Here is a 14,802-nt window from a genome sequence, read left to right as displayed (position 1 = left end):
ATTTTTAAAATTGGTCTTGTCTTTTCCCAGCCTTTATGTGGGCCACCAGCACACCCTAATGTCTTATTACATAAGCAAACAAAGATTTATTACGATCTTTATTGAGTTTTAAAAATTGGTCAAGTCTCGCTCTCGCATGAAAGAACTAAAGAACACAAGTACCAGTACTTTACAAGTTGCTTAATATCATGAGGATTATGAAAACTATAAAAAAACTAAAAATGGATACTCTAATAAGAACCACAGATGTGGAAGACTAATAATAAATTCACTATGCTTCTCAGTCTCAAGAACTGTGCGTAGCACCTGTAACAGACCAACTTATTAAAACACTGACTGAGTACCGAGTGTCGACCGGATATGCATTTATTCTAGTCTTCTATTAATCTATCTCGTCCTCCCCCCTCTTTCCATGTCTCCATCTCCTCCATGTTCTCCTCTATTCATCTCCTCCTCTCCCACTATCCATGTCCATCTGCCCCAGCTCCCTCAGTTAATCTGCTCCTTCCCTCGATTCGCTTCTCTTTGTCCATCTCCTCTTTCTCCTCTCTTTGTTCATCTCCTCATCCTCCTCCCTCTACATCCATTTCCTCCACCACACCCTGTGTATGTCCACTCCTTCTCTCCATCCCACTCCTCCGCTCTGCTCTCTCTCTCTCTCTCTCTCTCTCTCTCTCTCTCTCTCTCTCTCTCTCTCCATCTCCTGCTCTTCCGTTGATGTCCATTTCTCCCTCCCCTTTTCTCTATTCATCTCCTCCTCCTGCCCCCCCCCCCCAAATCTGTTTCCATCTCCTGCTTCCCCCACCCTGTCTGTCCATCTACTCTCACTTCCTTCTCTCTCCACGTTATCACCCCTACCTCAATAAGGCATTGCTGGTTCTTAACCCACAGTATTTCTTCCTACACAGTAAGTAATATGCGTAACAAGTTTGCTTGAAATCGATCGATCGGTTTGGGAGGAGCTTTATACCCGTAGCTTTGCTCACACACGCAGTCACAAATATTTCACACATGTTTAACATATTTCACACATATTTGTACACATATTTCACCTGTATCTCTTGCGAATTTCGCCCTGCAGTTTTGTTTTCACACAGCTCAATGTTTATGACATCGTTATCTCCTGAACTGTTTGTGGTACAATGACACAATTTTCTACGTACATTCAGCGCCAGATTTGGATATTGTCTCCGTAAAGTGTTGCAAATAGAGTCATAAGAACGAAGTCATGAGATTAAACGTACTGCATGAAGCGGCAGTTTTTCAAGCATCTCAGAGCTTATGACGTCATATCTCCTGAACTATATCATTAACAATGACAATTTTGATGGTATATTGAGTGGGTGTGTGAATACTGCCTGAAAATGTGTCTCTAATACATTTAGTAATGAAGAAGTAATAAATTCAAACGTCATGCTTAATGCGGCAGTTTTACTGCATAGAACAGCGAAAATGTAGTAACCGATAAACTTTTTTCTTTTCGTCATTTTTTGGTGGTCGTCAGCGAGGAATGGTTTTGTGTAAGGGCTCCCATTTTTAAATACTGGATGACTAAAATATGGATTTCGCGCGCCATGGACTGTACCACTGTTACTCCTCCAACTGCACTGCACTGATAGGTAAGTGAGTCTTACCGCCACACTAAGTTTCTCTTAAATCAGTTCAGCGGTTTGGGAGGAGATGTGGAACATACATACATATATACGTTCATCCATTTTTGTAATATCTTTCACCCTTAACACTTCTGAATTGTGAAGGTCAGTGAAGCAGGGATATGCGAGCTCCCGTGTGTGTGGCAAGTACTACATCCACAGAGGCTGCTACTGCACTGCTTGGCTGCTAGCAGTGTATTTGCTATATAACAATATTATGCTGAAATTACCATTTTATTTGCACAAAAAAGTGTTCTCCTGTGTAAGTTCCACTATGAATTCACCGCATTCTCAAATACGACTGGTGACCGTGTCGAGGGCGTTATCCCGGGTTCGATTCCCGGCGGGGTCAGGGATTTTCTCTGCCTCGTGATGGCTGGGTGTTGTGTGCTGTCCTTAGGTTAGTTAGGTTTAAGTAGTTCTAAGTTCTAGGGGACTGATGACCATAGATGTTAAGTCCCATAGTGCTCAGAGCCATTTGAACCATTTTCGAGGGCGTTATATGGGAAGCAGTAGCAGCGACTGTTGGGAGCCAGCACGTGACACCGTGCCCTGTCAGACACACTCGTCTGCTGCTGTGAGGAACCTCGGAACTATTTCGGATCGCCGCGGCAGCGCCTCCGCCTGTTGCGACGGCGGCGTGTCTGTTGCTGGGTGCCGGCCGACGCCACCGCTTAATATTGCAATGCGACAGCAAATTAGCTCGCCACGGTCTTTGTTTACACTGTGTCGCTGTGGCGACGCTTTGTCGGCCCGACTTTCTGCAGTGGGCAGCCCGCCGCTCTCACCCGAACAGGTGGCGGGGTGAATAACCGCAACCTACTTCGGGATGAGAGACCTTAGAACAATAGAGATGTAAAATTTCTTAATTGTGCATATTAGTATAGCCAGGAGAGAGCAAGGGATAGACAGAAGCACCTGACATCTAGTGTTGAAACGCTGAACTCACAGAAAGCACCCTACGCTGGTGACACCTACTGGTGTCAAGCGAAACTATACAACGGACAAAAAAATGGCTCTGAGCACTATGGGACTTATCATCTGTGGTCATCAGTCCCATAGAACTTAGAGCTACTTAAACCTACCTAACCTAAGGGGCCGTGCGGTTCTGGCGCTGCAGTCCGGAACCGCGAGGCTGCTACGGTCGCAGGTTCGAATGCTGCCTCGGACATGGGTGTGTGTGATGTCCTTAGGTTAGTTAGGTTTAAGTAGTTCTAAGTTCTAGGGGACCTAAGATGTTGAGTCCCATAGTGCCCAGAGCCATTTTTTAACCTAAGGACATCACACACATCTATGCCCGAGGCAGGATTCGAACGTGCGACCGTAGCGGTCACGCGGTTCCAGACTGAAGCGCCTGGAACCGCACGGCCACACCGGCCGGCTTACAACGGACACTATGTTACGTTTCATATTTCCAACACTGTCATAAGTTTCACCAACTGCGACATGATCGCGTATACAAACAGTGATCCAATACTGTCAAATGTTTTTTATTTCAGTCTTTGATCACAATATGAATTCCTTAGACGATGACCGGTTTCAGTCCGTAATCGCCATCCTCAGATCTTTTTTACACTGTGTCCTAATCGCTTTAGGAAAAGATCTGAGGATGGTCATTACAGACTGAAGCCGCTCATCGTCTAAAGAATTCATATTGTGACAAAGACTGAAACAAAAAACATTTAACACTGTCAGAAGTAGAATAAAAAAGGTAGTTGAATGAGCGAAAGAAATTGTAATGTGGAATTGTACCTAATAAATACACGAAACATGTAAGAATAAAAACGACACCGAAAATACCTTGAAATGAAACACAATGTAACAATCACAAATCTTTGTAACGAATAATATACATGTAACCAAGGAAGGAAAAACTGCATCGCTCGAAGCGGGACCTACCAACACGCCTTATTCTTTCTAGGATGTTCACAATGACCTGTATGTGGATAAACTTTCTACCAGAGGAGAACTTTTTGTTCGATCATGAAATGGTCAACTACATTTTGTAAGCCTTTGCTATAGCATCTTTGGCCAATGATGCGCAAAGCTGTAAAATGTTGAAGTTAATGGGGTTCTATGTATAAATGGCAAGGACACTTATGTCTTTTGATAGCACTCTGCACGGTTTGTCGTCATGAGTGTTCCTGTGTGGTAGGCCCTACATTCCAGATTGTAGCCGCAAGCATTTTTGCTGAACAACTACAGGATCTAGTCTTCAGCGTATGATGGAAAGAGTACTTCTGACTCAGTACAAGAACTTGACTACCATCTGTTGTGAATTGGGTGAGTTAATTATGTTACTAAAGCTGAATGTTGGAGCAGCACAGGGAATACTGGATATACCAGCTGAAAGTGAGCAAAATTGTAATTAATAAGAAACTGACTGTGCTGAGAACACCAAAGTGAATAAACACGATTCTAATATTACATTCTAGGACTAATTAGAATAGCTGTGCGAATATTTCAGGATTAGTGTGTTACATTTTCTCATACGGAAATGATGAGAAGTCAGGACATAAATAAGATGAAAATAACACGAATATAGCCGAAGAAAATCTCAGACTTTTTGAAATCAGTCAGGGAAACGAGATATATTCAGTTCCGAGAAGAACACTGGGTGATTGAGTTAAACCTTTACAGGAAGACAAAGAGTCGGCCATGATACTTGAATTAGAAAATGGCAGTTACATCATGTTAAAAATTTAGATTTCTTGATTATTACTTCGAGTAAATATAGGTTCTTAAATCTAGTGTAGAATGATTCGGAGCAACGGAAGATAAAGCATCGGCTCATTAAGACAAAAATGATAGCGACTAAAGACTGTTGCTTTGATTTTTTGGGAAGACATGAACTCCTGAGCCTTAGAACAGCTGAATGTACCGGTCTCCAGCGGCCAGCAGGTATCAGCAAGGAACATATCGGCAGATTCTTTGACAAAGTTGATGGAAAAGTCCAACTTTAGAACCGTTTACGATCCAATTCAAACCTTTTCCAAAATACTACTTTTCTTTACGCATTACAGTTACGGGACGCCGTTTGACCTTAAGATGCAAAGGTCTATTAAAGTGTCTGCCACACCAGAATGATCGTGAAACAGACTGCTCCCATTAACCAGTCGCCATAAATGTGTCGTGGAACGGAAACATAGCAACTACCCTAAAAGTTAAGAAATGGTTGTAGATTTGGGCCGTAGTAACAACGAAGGAGCGAAATCTAAATACGAAATTAAAATCAATGTTCAAAATACACTACTGGACATTAAAACTGCATCACCGAGAAGAAATGCAGATGATAAACGAGTATTCATTGGACAAATATATTATACTACAATTGACATGTGATTACATTTTCACTCAATTTGGGTGCATAGATCCTGAGAAATCAGTACCCAGAACAACCACCTCGGGCCGTAATAACGGCCTTGATACGCCTGGGCATTGAGTCAAACAGAGCATGGATGGCGCGTACAGGTATAGCTGCCCACGCAGCGTCAACGAGTTACCACAGTTCATCAAGAGTAGTGACTGGCGTATTGTGACGAGCCAGTTGGTGAGAGATCTGGAGAATGTGCTGGCCGGGGCAGCAGTCGAACATTTTCTGTATCCAGAAAGGCCCGTACAGGACCTGCAACATGCGGTCGTGCATTATCCTGCTGAAATGTAGGGTTTCGCAGGGATCGAATGAAGGGTAGAGCCACGGGTCGTAACACATCTGAAATGTAACGTCCACTATTCAAAGTGTCGTTAATGCGAACAAGAGGTGACCGAGATGTGTAACCAAAGGCAACCCATGCCATCACGCCGGGTTACGCACGTATGGCGATGACGAATAGACGCTTCCAATGTGCGTTCACCGCGATGTCGCCAAACACTGGTGCAACCATCATGATGCTGTAAACAGAACCTGGATTCATCCGAAAAAATGACGTTTTGCCATTCGTGCACTCAAGTTCGTCGTTGAGTACATCATCGCAGGCGCTCCTGTCTGATGCAGTGTCAAGGGTAACCGCAGCCATGGCCTCCGAGCTGATAGTCCATGCTGCTGCAAACGTCGTCGAACTGTTCGTGCAGATGCTTGTTGTCTTGCAAACGTCCCCATCTGATGACTCAGGGATCGAGACGTGGCTGCACGATCCGTTACAGCCATGCGGATAAGATGCCTGTCATCTCGACTGCTAGTGATACGAGGCCGTTGGGATCCAGCACGGCGTTCGGTATTACCCTTCTGAACCCACCGATTCCATATTGTGCTAACAGTTATTGAATCTCGACCAACGCGAGCAGCAATGTCGCGATACGATAAACCGCAATCGCGATAGGCTACAATCCGACCTTTATCAAAGTCGGACACGTGATGGTACGAATTTCTCCTCCTTATACGATGCACCAGAACAACGTTTCACCAGGTAACGCTGGTATGAGAAATCGGTTGGAAACTCCTCATGTCAGCACGTTGTAGGTGTCGCCACCGGCGCCAGCGTTGTGTGAATGCTCTTAAAAGCTAATCATTTGCATATCACATCATCTTCTTCCTCTTGGTTAAATTTCGCGTCTGTAGCACGTCATCTTCATGGTGTAGCAATTCTAATGGCCAGTAGTGTAAGTAACGCATTACAGTATAGTTTCGTATGAAAATGGTTCCGATGCTGTCTTCAGAAGAATTTATAGTGTGCATAAAGCCTCCATGTCCGGCACTACTCGACCTTCCCCCATATTTCCGTTTGGTGGCAGGTGCTCCTTTTATGGAAAGCGCAGAGAGACTTGGCACTACTTAGTCACCGGCTCATTCCCAAGCGGTGAATTTGGCGTGATACATCACGGCGAGCAGCGGGTGGGGGCGCTGTGGGGAGCAGCCAGCTGGCCGGCTGACGTGACGCCCCTGGGGGGTCGGCGGTCGGCGGCCCAGAGCGGCTACCTGCGGCCGCGTCTCGGCTCGTTACGGCCGGCCGCGGCGCTGTCTGGCGAATTAATTCCAGGTGCCGCGGAGGAGGCGGGCAGCAGTGTGACGCGGACAAATGGCTGGCGGCTGCGGCGGCTGGGCAGCCGGCAGCCGGCAGCGGCACGTCCCGCGGTCGCCGCCCCCGCCGCCCCCGCCACGACCGCAGCCGCGCTGCAGGCCGCCAGCACGTCACGCACTCGCGGATCGTCCCTCTGTGCTGTCGCTCTGTCGCCACACCGCAACTCCGATGACCATCTACACTGCTGTGCAAAACTTAAGGACGAACGTAAATCTCGCGTGATGCGTCAACGCTGTGGTGTGCGTGCTGTAAGACCTTCGGTACACACACCATCAGATCATTTGACCTGTCGCTGTAACGAAGTAGGCGAGTGTCAGCAATATGTGTCGTGGTCTTATCGTGGCGTGTTTATCTTCTGCCGTTAGGTCAGACGATAGAAATGCCACTTGCACGCTTACAGTAGCAGATTGACGGTGACCAACTTTAAACAGAACTTGATTAATTTTCACACACTTTTATGAAAATAATAACAAGCCTAAAAATTACTTAACTTGGTTCTGGATGCTACACTCCTGGAAATTGAAATAAGAACACCGTGAATTCATTGTCCCAGGAAGGGAAAACTTTATTGACACATTCCTGGGGTCAGATACATCACATGATCACACTGACAGAACCACAGGCACATAGACACAGGCAACAGAGCATGCACAATGTCGGCACTAGTACAGTGTATATCCACCTTTCGCAGCAGTGCAGGCTGCTATTCTCCCATGGAGACGATCGTAGAGATGCTGGATGTAGTCCTGTGGAACGGCTTGCCATGCCATTTCCACCTGGCGCCTCAGTTGGACCAGCGTTCGTGCTGGACGTGCAGACCGCGTGAGACGACGCTTCATCCAGTCCCAAACATGCTCAATGGGGGACAGATCCGGAGATCTTGCTGGCCAGGGTAGTTGACTTACACCTTCTAGAGCACGTTGGGTGGCACGGGATACATGCGGACGTGCATTGTCCTGTTGGAACAGCAAGTTCCCTTGCCGGTGTAGGAATGGTAGAACGATGGGTTCGATGACGGTTTGGATGTACCGTGCACTATTCAGTGTCCCCTCGACGATCACCAGTGGTGTACGGCCAGTGTAGGAGATCGCTCCCCACACCATGATGCCGGGTGTTGGCCCTGTGTGCATCGGTCGTATGCACTCCTGATTGTGGCGCTCACCTGCACGGCGCCAAACACGCATACGACCATCATTGGCACCAAGGCAGAAGCGACATCGCTGAAGACGACACGTCTCCATTCGTCCCTCCATTCACGCCTGTCGCGACACCACTGGAGGCGGGCTGCACGATGTTGGGGTGTGAGCGGAAGACGGCCTAACGGTGTGCGGGACCGTAGCCCAGCTTCATGGAGACGGTTGCGAATGGTCCTCGCCGATACCCCAGGAGCAACAGTGTCCCTAATTTGCTGGGAAGTGGCGGTGCGGTCCCCTACGGCACTGCGTAGGATCCTACGGTCTTGGCGTGCATCCGTGCGTCGCTGCGGTCCGGTCCCAGGTCGACGGGCACGTGCACCTTCCGCCGACCACTGGCGACAACATCGATGTACTGTGGAGACCTCACGCCCCACGTGTTGAGCAATTCGGCGGTACGTCCACCCGGCCTCCCGCATGCCCACTATACGCCCTCGCTCAGAGTCCGTCAACTGCACATACGGTTCACGTCCACGCTGTCGCGGCATGCTACCAGTGTTAAAGACTGCGATGGAGCTCCGTGTGCCACGGCAAACTGGCTGACACTGACGGCGGCGGTGCAGAAATGCTGCGCAGCTAGCGCCATTCGACGGCCAACACCGTGGTTCCTGGCGTTTCCGCTGTGCCGTGCGTGTGATCATTGCTTGTACAGCCCTCTCGCAGTGTCCGGAGCAAGTATGGTGGGTCTGACACACCGGTGTCAATGTGTTCTTTTTTCCATTTCCAGGAGTGTATTTACAATTGACAATCTGAAGTTCCTTTGGTCTTGGTACGTTAATCTTATTCTCACAAGTGTCTATACATTTTTCTTCATGGCTATGTACAGGAATATGATAATCTTATTAGGGGCAGACTGAAACTTGACTACAGACAAATGCAGACTGGTACAGACAGGTGCAGACTGATGCAGACAGGTGCAGATAAATGCAGACTGACTAATCGGAGGTCTGTACACTCGTTATAATACCTAGAGCGTTCAGGTATCACTGCGCGAGTGTGATCCGCGAGGAGAAAAGGTTCTACGTTAGCAGCAATCTCATTGGCTGCGTTACATATTAATACGCGGATCGGCGGAAGCAGAATTTGGCCCGTCTCTAAGACAACGCCATCTCGTAGTGCGGAGACGGACGAGCGCTGCGCCTGCGCTGTTGTACTTAGCGGGGCGCGCTCTAGTGGGAAAGTTGTGTACGCGCTGACTACGCGGAACTATGTACGCAACAAACGCCAAGTGAAACTCTGACAATACACACAGGGCGTTTCCGTAAGAGTGTGCAAAAGTTTCACAGGACGTAGAGAATGCTCCGTTGAACAATTTGAGGTACGGAACCTGGGGTCGGAGAAGCCAGATTAATGAGATCTTTCTTTCTTTTGCTACTGCCCTCATCCCGCATTGTGCGCAGGGTCGGCAGGGTTAAGTACGGAATTTGCATGGTTAGTTTTAAGGGGCGGCCGGATGCTCCTCCTGCCGCCCCCACATAGCCCCGGGAGGGAAGTAGTGTACCCCAGTGGTCTGCGTCGAGTGGAAATCGTCAAATAGTGTGAATGTGTTTCAAATGTCTGCGAGTCGTATAACTGAGGAGGGACGTGGTGGACCATCCCGGTATTCACCAAGTAGCATGTGGAAAAGCGCTTAAAAACCACATCCAGGCTGGGCGGCACCCGGCCGTCGTCGTTAATCCGCCTACCCGAGTCCGAAAAAAGGGCTCTGAGCACTATGGGACTTAACATCTATGGTCATCAGTCCCCTAGAACTTAGAACTACTTAAACCTAACTAAGGACAGCACACAACACCCAGCCATCACGAGGCAGAGAAAATCCCTGACCCCGCCGAGAATCGAACCCGGGAACCCGGGCGTGGGATGCGAGAACGCTACCGCACGTACCCGAGTCCAGGAAGAAGCGCGTTAGCACTCTCGTCTACCCAGACCAGATTAATGAGATAATGTGAATAAAATCACATTAGTGTTTACTTTTTTATTTACATTAGTTAACTGAAAATACCATCATTGACACAATGAACATATCATCTATACTTACAAAATGTACTGTCTGCCATCGAGTTCCCCTAAATGGCAGAGCACCGCATAACAGCCACGCTATGAGGGAAACAAACGAACAGCCAAACAGGCGAAGACATCAGGTAAACACGCCGAAGATTCCAGTCGATTAATAGGAACCTTTTCTTGCAGAGGTCGCCGCGACGGGTTTCTATTGTCTCCAGCTCGCTATATAGGCCCGGCCGGTCGAAGGCAGACCAGTTTTCGTCCGCTGCTAATGGCAACCGCTATAGCAGAGTCTCCGAGAAGATATCACCGAAGCCGCTGTACTGCACCGCCGATCGAAGTACCAGCCGACCGAGAGGAATCACATCTCCGGCTAGATCGACGGACGTCTATATCTATTGTAAAGCCAGCTATTGTATTGTACAAGGAGTTACGTTCAATAAACTGTTGGAGAACACAACACTAAATGTGCTGAAACTGATGGCCATAAAACTCAATGCAAGCATAACATTGGCGAACAGTATTCTGTCGTACCCTGACAAATAGCCCTGGTGTGCTTCGAATCACCTCAAGGGCAGCTACAAATAGGGTAAATATACGCAAGTGACTTTAGATCTCCCCATAGGAAAAAATGATGGGGATTCAGGTCAGGTGACCTCGTAGGCTATGGAATAGGACCTCCCCATCTAGTCCAGCGATCAGGAAATACTGTACTCCTACTGCTCCACATATTGCACTGTACGTCTCTGAATATCACTGCGTAATGAAACGATCTATCGTTGATTCATAGAACGTTCTGTCAAGGGACAGTATAAATACGATGCAACAGAGCCAACTTATGGATAAGTGAAGTAAAAAACTTCTACATCATGACTTTCTGGTAATCAGCCTCGTCCTCCTTGTTCCTTGCAGGAAATAAAGAATGTAAATGTAAATAAACAGTACAGTATGTGTAAACTTGTACGCATGTCACTTGTAAATACGCTGGAAAACGGTACTGCTAGACAAGTTTACTTTCATATCTGCTTAAGCTGGCTTCTCCAACCCCAGGTTCCCTACCTCAAATTGTTCAGTGCAGTATTCTCTATGTCCTGTTACATTTTTGCACGCTGTTACGGAAACACCCTGTTGAAAAACTGCTTCAGTATAATACAGAAGGTAACTGAAAAAGGAGCATATGACACTCACACCTAGTGACACTTGCACACAAATACAATGTGTCGACATGTCTACTGAGGCCAGGACACTTCAGGTGGTGGGCCTCGGGACAGGGTGTTCTAGAAGTAGGGTACACTGACCTCTCCATCGTTACCCGAGAAAGGTCACTTACAGCACGAAGAACTTTAACAGACAGCCATGGTGTGTGGTTTTCTTTTAGAGTTCAGTTGTGAAGTTGATCTCAGACTAGCAAGTAGTGTTCTTTGTTCCAAGAGTAGTACACATATTGATACCATCTCCTGGGCGTCGTAGCAACGGAATTGCAAGATTCCGTCGGACACCAATAGTGGTTTCGCAGGGTCTGGCGGAACCAATGGTGCGCATCCGCTGAGCCACACCTCCAGCACCTCTGTACCTCGAGTGACCTCTGCCGCCGCAGTATAGAACGGCCCGTGGCAGCGACTCAACCCACAAGCGCTCGCAGCCACTTCTCCACGGGATGCCGCGCCGAACCCCCCCTAATCGTGGCTCTGTCACTATATTTATCGCCGTTGTAATAGTGGGAATCTGTCTCTCGCTGCACTCTTTGTATTGAGTCTTTCTACGTTGGCAGAAACACAAGTTAAATAAATCTTCTGTTCGTTAGCTTGTTCCCTAATCATTTCTGCTCCTGTCCAGCTTTCCAACTACGACAGTTGCCACACCACTCTCTAACCCACCTCTTCTTACCTTTGTGCATGAAGTCAAACAAAACACAAAGTTTTGTGAAGATGAATTTGACTGGGACTACGAAAGTGAAGCCTTTATTGATTTACAATGGGAATGGGTGTCTAAACCACCAAAGAAGATGTAACCTAACGCGTTGTGTAAACATGATAAAGTATCAATGGGACGGAAGACTATTCGCAAAAAATAAGACAGTTTTAGATAAGAGTAACCATGTTTGTATTCCAGATAACACAGCAAATGGAGGGTAAAAACATTTTGTACGTACAGAAAAGCGTGCAAAAGAAAGAGATACTACAATCTGATCAATTTACGTTGAAAAAGCAGCGTTTCAGCCGTGGCTACATCTTACTAACATGGTTGCCATCACATAGAAGTGTGAAATTGTAACTGCATCGCATTAGAAAAAAATATGGAAGCTATGCAAGAACTGACCGACTCTGAAGGAATATTCTTTCAAGGAAATTGTCTACTAATTAATGACGGCAGTAAATTTTTATTTCCATATAGCAACAAGGGACTGAATGAAAGAATATTGGTGTCTACAACGAAAAGGGAAAATCATCTTTAGCAGGTTGTGAAATCATTCTTTGTGGGTTGGACGTTCAAGATTTCGAACGAATAGTTTAGACAATTTTTTTTTACACTTCATGCCGATCCTACAAGTTCTTGGGAGAAAATGTACACCATTCCAGCCGTCTTCGTTTAGCTACCGAACAAAAAACGGAAAGCATATTATGATCTCTTGATTTAAGTAGTAAAGCCAATGTGTTGGGCTGCAACTTTGCTTCCCCCGAGATGGACTTCGAAATTGCTATTGCCCAATTAGCTACAAGTTTGTTTCCCGATACAGAGATTATGGGTTGCAATTTTCATTCTAATCAACGTTTGTGAAACAAGTTCATTGTTTCTGCCCATAAAGAAAACGAAAAAATACACTGTTACGTAAGAATGTACTCTGATTTAGGTTACCTTCGCTTGGAAATTATAAATGATTGTTGGTTGTCTGTTCAGAAGAGCACGTTTTAAAACAAGAAGCTTCAAGATTTATACGTCTGTTTCTGGGCCAGTGGCTCGATAACGATCATATGCCCAGAAAAAAATGGCTCTGAGCACTATGGGACTTAACATCTGAGATCATCAGTCCCCTAGAACTTAGAACAACTTAAACCTAACTAACCTAAGGACATCACACACATCCATGGCCGAGGCAGGATTCGAACCTGCGACCGTAGCAGTCGCGCGGTGCTGGACTGATGCGCCGAGAACCGCTCGGCCACAGCGGCCGGCATATGCCCAGAGATATGTGGTTTTGCAGTGGAACGCGCGATCGCACTAACAGTATCTATGGAGGATGGAACCTAGGGATAATTACATTACTATCGAAACTCCATTCAAATGACGACTCGTTAGTAAACAGTATTGGAGAAGAGGCGCATTACCACGGCCACCAGACTGACAGATTAATTTCTAATTTTCGTGTGAAAACAAGAAATAAGTCAGGAGTGAAGACTGACGAGACTACTGCAAAGGATGCAAAATGACGAATTAGACGGAAACGTATCATCATTTCTCAGTTGTGTGGTGACCTACGCACAGTTACTACAGTGAAAAAGAGTATGTTACAGCCATTGGAAATTATGTAAATACTGAAAAGTAGTTTAATGCACGATATATTCACTGGGAGTCTTGTAAATAAATGTAATACGGGACGAAATGAGACTGTTTACTCGTCGTTTTCCTTGGAAACAACGCAAAGTCAGCTAAATGTCCTTTGCAATTTGTAAAATATGCGTTAATGAAGACCGACAAGAGTATCTCAAAGGCTTTGCCTCCTCTAGGGAATCATCGCAGCTCTCCCCTTGAGAGATTCTGTAAATAAAAATCGTGTGGATGCACACCAAACAAAAATCGTTGAAGCACGAACTAAGTCAAATGACGTGCAACTATATCCATTCATTCTTTCTTCGTCTGAAAACGTGTCGCAGACTACAGCACGTTTACTACATTGGTAGACTTCTTAGCGTGCCCGTTAACTGTGAAAAGCCGCTTATCCCAGGAACTGAAACGTAGTTCTCATCCACCAACGTTTTAGTTTATTCTCTTTCTCAAACTAATAATTAGTTTCATAAAGCTATCGTAGCTTCAACGTTTTTACAACAGACGTCACTCCTTTTGTAATGGACTTTAGTGAAGCACTTTCGTAGCAGTCTTGAAACTAAAGAGACTGATCAAAGTTATCTTTTTGGACATACTGCAATGTAATCACTGCCTAACGACATGTAAGACATTTCAAGACGTAGCAGTATTTAGCAGACTTGATTACGTCAGCCTTCCACATTCAGAAAGCGCATCTCAGGAATTAATATACGAAGTCAAAGCAACGGTGAAAAGCTCTAGCGATAAGTGAAATTTAATGGAAAATTCAATAAATTTTGAATGAAATCTCGTTTTTTTCTTGGCATGTTAATAAATGTTGTTTCAGCTTAAGCCTACTTTATTTACTTATAGTCTTTCAGTTAAATAAAACAATTGAAGCAAATATTTAGTAGTTTTTCTAGCCGCACATTCAGGCAATGTGACAAAATTAGCTGTACCATGTGTACATTCCCAATCCTTGTAGGTGGCTCATCTAATTGCATTTTTTGTTGTTTCATTCGGTTGCTGCTGTTAAGAGGTGCACATTTCTATTAAATAGCTACCTCAGTCAGTTACAAGCATTGCCTGACTGATTACCAAAAGCTATTAAGTGACGAATGACCATCAAAATGCACACGTATTAACAATAGATAAATGAAAAACATTTAGAATGTCAGTCAAGAAGCAGAACAAGAAAGTAATAATAAGGCTGGAAGATACAGAGCTGGAAACAGTAGGCCAGTACAAATGTATCGGGGCCATCATTTCAAGTGGTAACAGGTTACACCATGAGATCAATAACCGAACTCAAAAATCTGCTCCCTTCTACCAACAAGTCCCCTTAGGATCAAAACATACTCTCCTTCAGTCATTCTTTATCCCCATAATAACGTGTGACCCAGACACCTGCAG

The sequence above is a fragment of the Schistocerca piceifrons genome, chromosome 5 (genome assembly GCF_021461385.2).
Source record: "Schistocerca piceifrons isolate TAMUIC-IGC-003096 chromosome 5, iqSchPice1.1, whole genome shotgun sequence".
Taxonomy (NCBI): domain Eukaryota; kingdom Metazoa; phylum Arthropoda; class Insecta; order Orthoptera; family Acrididae; genus Schistocerca; species Schistocerca piceifrons.
The sequence above is the reverse complement of the archived record's forward strand: the minus strand, read 5'-3'. Positions refer to the sequence as shown.